Source organism: Panthera onca, chromosome D4 (genome assembly GCF_046562875.1).
Source record: "Panthera onca isolate mPanOnc1 chromosome D4, mPanOnc1 haplotype 2, whole genome shotgun sequence".
Classification (NCBI taxonomy): Eukaryota; Metazoa; Chordata; class Mammalia; order Carnivora; family Felidae; genus Panthera; species Panthera onca.
In genome coordinates this window covers 63,387,648-63,399,917 of record NC_138351.1, presented here as the reverse complement: position 1 = coordinate 63,399,917, position 12,270 = coordinate 63,387,648, and the positions used below count along the sequence as shown (strand labels likewise).

The following is a 12,270-nucleotide window of genomic DNA, read 5'->3' as shown; positions in this document are numbered from 1 at the left end:
GTGCTCATCACATAAGGTGCCCCCCTCAATACCCATCACCCACCTTCCCCTCCCTCCCACCCCCCATCAACCCTGTTTGTTCTCAGTTTTTAAGAGTCTCTTATGCTTTGGCTCTCTCCCACTCTAACCTTTTTTTTTTTTTCCTTCCCCTCCCCCATGGGTTTCTGTTAAGTTTCCCAGGATCCACATAAGAGTGGAAACATATGGTATCTGTCTTTCTCTGTATGACTTATTTCACTTAGCATAACACTCTCCAGTTCCATCCACGTTGCTACAAAGGGCCATATTTCATTCTTTCTCATTGCCACATAGTACCCCATTGTGTATATAAACCACAATTTCTTTACCTAAAATTTTTCATAAACAATGCCTGGCCTTCAAGGAAGGAAGGAAGGAAGGAAGGAAGGAAGGAAGGAAGAGAGAGAGAAAGAAAGAAAGAAAGGAAGAAAGGAAGGAAGGAAGGAAGGAAGAGAGAAAGAGAGGAAGGAAGGAAGGCAGGAAGGCAGGAAGGAAGGAAGGAAGGAAGGAAGGAAGGAAGGAAGGAGGGAAGGAGGGAGGGAGGGAGGGAAGGAAGGAAGGAAGGAAGGAAGGAAGGAGGGAGGGAGGGAAGGAAGGAAGGAAGGAAGGAAGGAAGGAAGGAGGGAGGGAGGGAGGAAGGAAAAGCAAGCAAGCACAGGGCACCTGGGTGGGTCAGTCAGTTAAGCATCCAAACTCTTGGTTTTGGCTCGGGTCATGATCTCACGGTTCATGGGTTCAAACTCCACGTTGGTTGGGCTCTGTGCTGACAGCTCAGAGCCCGGAGACTGCTTCAGATTCTCTGTCTCCCTCTCTCTCTGCCACTCCCCTGCTTGTCTCTCTCTCTCTCAAAAATGAATAAACATTTTTAAAAAAGGAAGAAAGCATGTAAGAGGGTAAGATTTATCTGCAAATCAACAAAAAAACACAATGGAAATAAACTCACAAGTGATACAAATATTGAAGTATCAAAGACTAGATAAACTATTATTATGTTCAATCAATAAATGATGGATAAAGATGGAGAATTTCAGAGAACTGGAAAGCAGAAAATAAATCAAACAGAGTCTAAAAGTAGAAAATAAAACATGGTAAATTGACAACAGGAAATTACATGCAACTGAAAACACAATTAGTGAAGAGGTCATCAGAGGGGAATATATACCCTGAAGCATGGAAAATCAAAATGAAAAAATTGAGAAATGATCCTAAAAGACATAAGGGATAAGGAGAAAGTGTCCGAGCATAAGAGAAAATAAAGCAGAAGGGATATTTGAAGAAATAATGGCAAAACTTTTCCCCCCCAAAATGTCAAAACACCAATAAGTGCTACAAACTCCAAGAAGAGTAAATACAAAAAAAACCACACCTGAGCACACCATCGTCAGACTACTGAAAAACAAAGAGAAAGAGAAAAAGCTTCAAATCCATTGGAGGAAAAGAGATGTATTACCTTTAGAAGAACAACTGAGGCACCTGGGTGGCGTTGAACTCTTGATTTCAGCTCAGGTCATGATCTCATGGTTTGTGAGTTCAAGCACCGCATCTAACTCTGTGCTGACAGTGTGGAGACTGCTTGGGATTCTCTCTCTCCCTCTCTCTCTCCCCTGCTCGTGCTCTCTCTCTCAAAAAAAAAAAAAAATTAAAAGAACAACACTAAAACCATCAGCTGATTGTTCAACAAGGAAAAAAAACAAGAAGACAATGTAATGATATCCTCAAAGTGCTAAAAACAAAACAACAAAACACCTGCCTACACAGAATTATTTATCCACCAAAAATATCCTTCAAAGTTTAAGACAAATACATTTAATACAAAAACTGAGAGGATGTGTGACTGGCACAAATGCACTCATGGAAATACAAAAGGGAGTGCTTCAAGAGAAAGAAAAATCATCCCAGAAAGAAGCACTAAGATACAGAACAGAATGCAGAACAATGGAAAGGGTAAAGTATGTCAGTACATTTAAGTAAATATTGACTAGAAAATAACAGGAACAATATCATCTGGAGTTTAAAAGATATCATTAATAACCTTGACATTAGCAGCACATAAGACATGAGGGGACTACTCTGCCCTCTTTGCATTTCCCAGAACTAGTAAAGGTAGTACTACATACAATACTTGAATAAATATTTTATTAACAGAAAGATGGTAAGAAAAAAGAACATAGACTAATAGGACAAATAAGTATTAAGATAGCTTTATACAAAATATATAATTAATACACTGAATGTGAATAGATCAAATACATAATTTTAGAAAAACTGTCAAACTATCATCACAAATAAGCAACTCAATTACATAGAAAAGATACACCATCAATAGGTGAGGTTGGGAACAAAAGGATGGAAAATCATATACGCCATGCAAACACTCACTAAAAGAAGGCTGGTATATCTTCACTACTGTAAGATACAGCAGATTTAAAGGCAAGAAACATTACTCTTCATATTACAAATTTTATCATCAATTTTTTGGGATGTTTTATGATGGCAAAAGCATAGATCTAAAGGGAAAATACAATGCCTAAATTTGTATGATGAATCTAAAAATACTACGTAAAGCCAAAAACTGGCAGAAATAGAAGAATAGAAAAATCCACATCATGGTTAGAGACTTTAACACATTCTTCTCAGTAACTGAGAGAAAAAGCAAATATATCATCAGTAAGGATACAGAGCAAGATTAACAAAGGACTTAGTGGACAGACAGACAACAGAGCACCAACTAGTGTCAACTACACATTCTTCTCAAATACCACAGGATATTTACCAAATAATCTCAGATCTGGGTCAAAAATCAAGTTCCAACCAATTTTAGAAGATTTAAGTAACACATGTCATGTCCTGACTAACCACAGTGGAATTAAAACTAATAATTAATACCAAAAAGATAACTAAAAAAATCCCCATATGTTTGGACATTAACCAATGCTGTTCTAAATAGTTCATGGGTTAAAGAAGATAATGAAAATGAGAACTATTTGAGATGAATGACAATTTTTTTAATCGCATATTCATTTTTTCCAGATGAAGAATTAATGTCACACTTAGAAGGACATTTATGGCCTTATGTGCATATAGGAAAATTGAGAAAGGCTAAAAGAAGAGGAGGAGGAGGGAGGAGGAGAAGGAGGAGGAGGGAGGAGGAGAAGAAAAAGGACATCAACTACAGTCTCTACAGACATTAAAACATAAGGAAATATTAACAACTTTATGCCAAATAATAAATAATAATAAATAATAAATAATAATAAATTGACATAATAAATTAAGTGGACTAATTCCTAGAAAAATATAACTTAGCAAAAGTATCAGAAAATCTGATGAGTCCTATAACTATTAGAGAAACTGAATACAGCCTGGTATGTTTTCCATACAGCAATATATTATAAACATTTCCTTATGTCATTAAGTATCCTTGTTCAGTGACAGAGGACATTTATTACAGTATAGTTATAAGATTGGGGTTTCATTTAAGCTTTATTAATTCTTAACCATGTGACCTTTGATAAGTTATTTAACCTCTTATACTACAATTTTTAAAATTATGACCTAATAGGTGAGACATTACATTTACTTAGTACAATGTCTTGAATCTAGTAAATGTTTGATAATGATGGCAATGAATATGTTTAATGACTGCATGGTAGCCTTTTTTCCCCTCTTACAAATGTTGCAAGAAATCCTTATCTACTTTTACACACATCCCTAGTTTCCTTAGAGTAAAATCCTGGACATGAAATTAATGGATCAAGAGATTCATGACACATAGGGTCCAACTGTCCTTCAGAAAAGCTGAATCCGCTTACACTTCCATAAACAGTAAAAAAAAAAAAAAAAAAAAGTACTCATTTTCCTACACCCTTGGCCACGTGGATATTATCCTTTTTTACTTTTGCCAATTTGGTAGGACAAAGTGGCTGATCAGTATTAGATTCATTTTGGATTATATTTATTATTTAGTTAGGATGAACACTTATTAGATCTATTGACATCTGAAACTGTCCCTGCATAAATGGCCATTTCATACCTTTTACCAGAGCAGAAGGAAAAAAGGAAAACTGGGGCACATCACACAGTAATGGCAGTCAAGCGGTTCCAAAGCAAATACCTGTTGGTTTGCACACGGAGGGTAAGGAGAGACAGGAGAGACAGGCCACTGCAGTTTGGCAGATGGCATGTTTAAAAAGCAAGGGAACGTATTAGGAGGCTTGTCTTGGCTAGCTGCAAGACAGAGAGAGCTCCACACCTGCCCACCAGATTCTTAAATTTACATAGAGGCTTTAATGGGTAGAGGCTTTAATGGGGTTCTGTCCCGTATAACACTTGATGTTCCCAACAGCACCTTACTCTCTCAAGCCTGCGGCCTTGAAAAGGGCTCCTGCTGTGGGAAGTAGGGGCAGAATGTACATGCCAGGGAAAGGGGAGGGAGGGAGTGAGGAGCCTAAGATAGCCCACATCCAGCTCCAGGGTCAGCCAGCAGTCATGATGACCTTCTCCAACAATACCATCCAAAATATTTTAGATAGTGTTTCCTTTCTAGGGACCCTAAAAGTTTTTGCACGTAGGTCGCCTTCTTGACAGCCCTTCTTTCTTCCATTTCTCCTCTGGGATATTCGTAGTATTTCAGACTGACATTACAAGAGTTTGTTGCTCACCTTTTAATTCTGTTTAGGTTTATTTACTTTCATTGTCATTTAATAAGGAAAGTAGTAAGGCCATGGATTTGTCTCGGCAGTTTTGGTCATATCCTGTGGGTTCTTACAGGGAGTTTTTTCATTGTCAATTTTTTTGCATCTGCAATGTATTTTTCTTAGTATATGGATTTAGTACATAAATATAGAAGAGAAAACAAAATCAGGACAGCACAATTACCAACTCACATTATCTGTTAGGTTTTGTTTCTCGGATTAATTATAGAATATTAAACAAAGAACATAAAAACCATACCACGAGGATATTCTCAACTAGAATAACTGAGTTTTTTCCAATTCAAAGGTTAAAGAAAAAATAAGGGAGCAGGGAGGGTATATAGATTCTAAAAGGCAAAGATTATACATATTCACTGTCAGAAGTGGTATGTAGTTGAAATGATATTGCACCCATGATCAGATAATGCTTTAACATGCCAGATGCAATCCATAACACACAGGTCTCAGGAAATGAGATGCCAGGCTGCAGATACACAGGCTGTACTTGAGTCGTCCGCGATTTCAGGCAAAAAACGTATCACCACAACAAACTTCCCTGAGGTCTGTTTTACTAGGACCAGAAATTACCTTCATTAACAGTATATGCAGCATTGTTTATACTGTAGCATTGACAGTTTAGAAATTACTGACATTTCCAAAAGAGCCATCTAAGAAGAGATTTTGAAATCATTTGAATTGAGGACAGCCCATGGCTTCTTGTCAAATGAAGCTCCTATTAAATACAAGAAAACCCAAAACAAGGCCTGTAAGGATGCAAAACTTACTGAACTGATGCTGAGGCACTGACTGAACCAAGGTACTTATTGGAATTTTACATTAAACATTTTCAGGTGAAAGCTGCATATAAAATCTGTGCAAAATATGAGAAAAATAGGCAACCCTGATTTTGCTCAATCATATTTGTCAATGTTTATCAAAAAGATTCAAGTTATGCCCCACCCAAGGGGGTACAGTATTCTTTCTTTTCCAGGGCGGATACGTTCTGAGACCCCCACTGGGTTCCTGAAACCCCCCAATAGTACCAAATCCTATATATATATTGTTTTTTCCTATACAAACATACCTATGATAGAGTTAAATTTACAAATTAGGCATAGTCAGAGACTAACAATAACTAACGATAAAATATAACACCCATAACAACATACTGTTGGGTCTCCTGGGTGGCTCAGTCGGTTCAATGTCAGACTCTCCATTTCCGCTCACGTCACTCGCCATCTCACGTTTCCTGAACTGGAGCCCCACATAGGGCTCTGCACTGAGAGCACCGAGCCTGCTTGGGGTTCGTTCTCTCTCTCTCTCTCTCTCTCTCTCTCTCTCTCTCTCTCTCTCTCTCTCTCTCTCTCTCCCCGCTCCTCCCTCTCTCTCACACACAAAATAAACACTTAAAAAAAACCAATATCCTGTTACACTATACGCTTAAAATATACACTTAAAACAATAAAAGTTATGTGAATGTGGTCTCTCTCTCTCTTTATCTCTCTCTCTCTCTCTCAAAATACCTTATTGTACTTCACTCACCCTCCTTGCGATGACGTGGAGATGATAAGCCCAAGTGACGAGACGAAGCGCTGAAATGCCGTGAGTGACGCCATAATTGTGACGTCACTTGACGCTACGTCAGAAGGAGGAGCATCTGCTTCCAGACCAGAGAGGAGGGCCGAACCGAGCGGAAAACCTTGGAAGGCGAAACCATGGATAAGGGGGACCACTGTAGAGTACAGCTGTAAGAGCTTGGCAAAGCAAAGCACCAAACAACAGACAAAATACACAGCTGCAAAAGGGAGATTGATTCTAGCCTCTGTTTTGGCACAAGTGACCCTGTTCCCATCAAAAGCATCACTAGAAGAGTCTGAGTCACTGGTTTTTTTTCAAATGCCACAGAGAATTTCTTTTTTTTTTTTTTATTTTTTAATGTTTCTTTTTTTGTTTATTTATTTTTGAGAGAGAGAGAGACAGAGACAGAGCACGAGCAGGGAAGGGGCAGAGAGAGAGGGAGACACAGAATCCGAAGCAGGCTCCAGGCTCTGAGCTGTCAGCACAGAGCCTGATGCGGGACTCGAACTCACGTACCGTGAGATCATGCCCTGAGCTGAAGTCGGATTTTCAACCAACTGAGCTACCCAAGAGCCCCAAGAATTTCTTAACATCAGCATTTTACAAACTGACTTCCCAAAGAATCCTTATAACCCAGTGCACATTTAACATTGGCCCGGAAAACACCATTTGGTATATATTTTATAGAAGAATGTTTATTGACATGCATATATTTCCAAGTAGTCCAACACTATGTATAAGATAGTAAAATTGTGTTATTATATATTGATACATTATTTATCTATTTATATATCTAAATATATGTAAAATATATAGTATATATTTTGTTATACACACATACACAATTTCTTCATTATTCTTAGATTCCATATATGCAAATTTGTCTATTTGCCAAAATGTACTTGTAACACCAAAATTATTACTAAGGGAACTCTTGCAGTCATTCACTGACCTTCAAAAAGGGAGGAAAATCTTGAGTTGCCCAACATTTATGTTGTCAATTGAGGTTAAACAGGCGATCATGGTTTACTTAGTGCCATCTTTTTCACATTTCTGTGCTTTTCACATTTTTCACATTTTTGTTGGTGATTTTACATGGATCCCAGACATAGGGCTAAAGTGCTGTCTAGTGTTCCTAAGTGCAAGAAGGCTGTGATGTGCCTGATGCAGAAAAGCATGTATTAAACAAGCTTCATTCAGGCATTAGTTATAATGCTGCTAGCTATGAGTTCAATATTAATAAACCAGCAATGATATTAAATAGTGTCTCTAAATAGAAACACATATAAAACAAGGTTATATATTGATCAGTTGACAAAAAATGTGACCAGAGGCTCATAGGAACCTAACCCTGAATCTGCCCTAGGGGCAATGATGCAGTATTAATTCTGTTCAAAGCAAGTTTATAGAATATAACTACCAGCAGATAACAAGAATGACATAGATAGATAGATAGATAGATAGATAGATAGATAACAAACTTTAGGAAATTTTTTAAAATGTTTATTTTAGAGAGAGACAGAACACAAGCAGGGGAGGGGCAGAGAGAGAGAGGGAGACACAGAATCCAAAGCAGGCTCCAGGCTCTGAGCTGTTAGCACATAGCCCCACATGGGCCTTGAACTCATAAACCGTGATATCAAGACCTGAGCCGAAGTCAGACGCTTAAACAACTGAGCCACCCAGGTGCTCCTGGAACTTTAATCCTTTAAGCTAGAGAAATGAGCCTGAATAAGATCCATGTCTGATAGCTATTCATTTTTTCAATGAATGAATATTGGAGATAAAAGTGGTGCACAAATATGGACATTGCCATGACTTTCTGGACATTTGTGGTCTAGCAGGGAAGGGCCACCATTCATATATGTTATATGATGCACAACCTGACTAGAAAATACAAATGTAACCAAATAATCACATTAATGAATTAATAATCACAGACTTAGCTAAGTGCTCTGTGAGAGAAGAATATGGTTCTCTAACAAAGAAGTCACCCATAGAGTGCCTGGGTGGCTCACTTGGGTTAAGCATCCAACTCTTGATTTCAGCTCAGGGAATGATCTCACTGTTCGCGAATTCGAGCCCCATGTTGGGCTGTGCGCTGACTGTGCCAATCCTGCTTGAGATTGTCTCCCTCTCTCTTTCTCTGCCCCTGCCCTGCTTGTGCTCTCTCTCTCAAAAGTAACTATTTAAAAATATATATACATAAATAAAATTTTTAAGGAAGTCACCCAACTTAGATGGAAGGTAGGGGATGAGGAGAATATTCCAGTCAGAAAACATGACTTGGGCAAAGCCTGATAGCAGGAGGAAGCATGACATTCTGTAGAAACTGTAAGAAGGACATTGTGCCCAAATCAAAAGAAAGACAAGTGGTCCAAAATAAAACTTGAGAGTCAGGCAGGGGGTGAACCATCCAAGGCCTTGTAAGCCAAGCTACAAAATGTTGGTTTTATTCTGAATGCAATGGGAAACCACTAATGGGGGATGATTAGATTATTTGCCTTAAAAAGTTGCCCTGGCTACAGTGCAGCCACGGTGGAAGGGGGTGGTCAAAATCAATGTAGGGAGAACAGTCAAATTATCATAACCTCCCTCAAGTGTCTCCTACAGTATAATTACAGCCTAGCAAACATATAGCTCTAAGTGTGCAGATTAGACCTTCCACAGGGGGAAGAATAATAAGATCAGCAAAACAAAAGAGCTTCGTATCTCTTATTCTAAAATTTATAAACCATGGGAATACTGTGACTTCTTTTCATTCCAAATATATATCTGAATTTCCTTTCATAGGCATGTTTAATCTTCTTTACTATGACTTCTCTTATTTTTCAAGAGGTACATTTGTGTCTCCATGCAAATGTATACTTCATCTTGTCATTACTCTCCTAATTGTGCAACGTCTGCTTCAGTCACCTTTTGATTGTGTGATATAAGTACTCTTATGAATACAAAGACTGCCTCCTCTGTGGGTCCCAAAACAACTTCTGAAAATGAAGGAGGTGGCAGGGAACCTCAAGTTATACTCAGTAATTATAGGTAACCCAGAAAACTCACGATGTAAAACATCTAGCTCTTTGCTGTGGATGCTCCCCTCACTTTTTCCTGTTTGCAGATTTTTAAATACATGGTAAAAGTTGTGTTCCAAAAGTGTAAGGGATGAAGGAGAGATTAAAAAAGGAGGAGAAGAAGGAACAGGTGAAGGGAAAAGATGAGACGTTATCTCCCACCCATGTGAACTTGTCTGGTCCTCGTCGAACCAATGACTTTAAGCAGATCATTCAAGTCTAGTGGGGAATAAGGACTGTGCATCAGATGACATGGGGACATTTTGTGTGATGATGTGATAGTGGCGTCTAAAAGATATATTTAAATGTCATTATTTATTAGTGATGTATAATGAAGCATTTTTGAGTAAAATGACATGATGTCTAGGACTTGCTTTTTAATGATCTAGAAAGGGAATAAGATAAATGAAATGTGGTTGACAAAAGATGAGTAAGTTACAGAGAGGGAGGGAGGCAAACCATAAGAGATTCTTAAATGCAGAGAACAAACTGAGGGTTTATGGGAGTGGGGGAGAGGGGAAAGTGGGTGATGGGCATTGAGGAGGGCATTTGTTGGGATGAGCACTGGATGTTGTATAGAAGCCAATTCAACAATAAATTATATTTTTAAAAAACACGACAGATTAGTAAATGTTGAGTCTAGGTAATAGGTACATAGGAATTCATTACACTTTTCTCTTAACTTTGGTATATTCTTTAAAACTGAGGGAAAGCTGACAGAGGCCAAATTGCACTGGGCTGAGGAGTGACACGGAGATATTTTGTTTCCTCTGTCTCAAAGCCTTTAGTACATTTTTACAAAATGTTTCGCTTTGTTTTAATTAGCATTCAAGAAATTAAGAGAGTGAATTCTTAACTGGGAAGAGATATTATGCAGCCTCATTTCTCAGGAGACAATGGTCTGGGTACCATAGAAGGTGGCCAGTAACACAGCAGTCCCTGGTGGAACTTTGGGCACCAGCCAGAAGCCCTGCAACCCTGGAGAGGCAGACAAAGGTGATAAACAACAGCCAAGATGGATTTGTGGAACTTGTAACAATTCCTTCCAAGCCCCAGAAAGGACTTGAGGAGGTGAACCTGAGAAATGACTGCAGTTGCAGTGTTCAGCAGAATAAGTGCATAGACTCAATATTTGGGCTTCAAAGGGAAAAGCCATGCCTTGAGGCTGGACAACTGGGGAGCAGAGAACACACACACACACACACACACACACACACACACACACACACAGAAACACTGACACAAAGCACTTACCTTGAGCTGTGTACTGTTCTTTACGTATACTCATTTCATCCTCTGAACAACTGTGAAGAGGTATTGTTATATAGAAATGCAGAAACCAAAGGACAACAAGGTTCTCTAATTTGCCCTCTCCAGCTAGTGAGTAGAAGATCTGGAATTCTAACCCAGGCAATCTGACTCCAAAGTCTATGCTCTTTACATCTTTTCTATAGCACTGCTTGTGCCTCTCTCTCCCTCTCTCTCTCTAAGGGAAAACAACCAGACAGACATTCACTAGTATGTTTGTGGTTGAATATTTTTTTTCCTTTGCACTCAATCTATGTTCTAGGTTTTGTGAGTTAACATGTATTACTCACATCTTTATTTTAAAAAAAAAAAAAAAATATATATATATATATATATATATATATTTAATGTTTTTAATGTTTATTTCCAAAGGAGAGAGACAGAGCGTGAGTGGAGGAGGGGCAGAATGAGAGAGAGAGAGAGAGAGAGAGAGAGAGAGAGAGAGAGAGACAGAATCTGAAGCAGGCTCCAGGCTCTGAGGTGTTACCACAGAGCCCGATGTGGGGCTCAAACTCACAAACTGCGAGATCATGATCGGAGCCAAAGTAGGACGCTCAACCGACTGAGCCACCCAGGCACCCCCATAAATATATATTTTAAATAAGGATCTTCCTTCTTAGAAAATCCTCTAAATATTAATATTAGATTTTGCTCAGATTAAGTGAAAGAAAAAAGTGACTTCTGGGAAGCATTTTTGCTTGATGTTCATGAAAATGTGTTCCCTAAGAACGAAAAGGACTATGAGGTAGAAAATGTGACTGTTAACATGGAAAAAATGTCAGGAAAACCCTCCCATGACAGAAAATACCTCCTGACACTACAAGAGAGAAATATGGGATGAACAGAATGTGGTGAATTGCAAAACTGGCCACAAATTTTTTACCCCAGTATCCACAGTGCTTTGCAATGGGACATTGCTCTTCCCATCAAGACCTGGAGATTGTGGGAATCTAATGCACAGCATGGTGAGTATAGTTAACAATACTATATTCTACACTTGAAAGTTGCTAAAAGAGTGGATCTTAAAAGTCCTTATCTCTCTCTCTCTCTCTCTCTCACACACACACACACACACACACACACACACAAATGGTAACTGTATAAGATAATAGATATGTTAACTAACCTAATTGTGGTCATCATTCTTCAATATACACATATATTAAATCATCACATCGTCACCTTAAACTTACAAAATGCTACATATCAATCATATCTCAATTAAGCTGGGGGAGGGGAGAAAGAGGTCTGCTTTTTCATCACCTTGTATCTGGGCTTGGCCACAGACGTTCATTGAGCCAATGGACATTGGCAGATGTAATATAAGCAGAGACCTGAGAAACACTTCTTCTCTGTGGTTTGCTTCTTGCTGATCCTAAAACCTTGAGATAGCATGTAAATGAACCCAAGCTAACCGACTAGAAGATGAAAAGCCAGACAGAGAAAATCATGGCTCTCTGGCTTATCACCTGCCAACCACCAAACATGTGAGTGAGGCCCACCAGCTGACCAGAGTTGCATGCCTCAGTTTCTTTATCTGTAAAATAAAGCTAATTTTGTAAGAGTTTATTGAGTCGGGTATAATAATGTATTTATAACTATAC

At 38.6% G+C, this 12,270-nt stretch overlaps 1 long non-coding RNA gene across 2 annotated transcripts in view; it reads right to left on the bottom strand.

Annotated features, from left to right (window-relative positions):
* Nucleotides 1-12,270, bottom strand: part of LOC144614050 (uncharacterized) — a 254,684-nt gene that overhangs the window by 232,386 nt on the left and 10,028 nt on the right. The window contains exon 1 of one of the 2 annotated variants that reach the window (XR_013551581.1): nucleotides 6,255-6,554. The exons of the other annotated variant lie outside the window; for it this stretch is intronic. This is a non-coding gene — a long non-coding RNA (uncharacterized LOC144614050). Of the gene's footprint in view, nucleotides 1-6,254; nucleotides 6,555-12,270 lie in introns of those variants that run through there. 2 annotated transcript variants of the gene reach the window in all.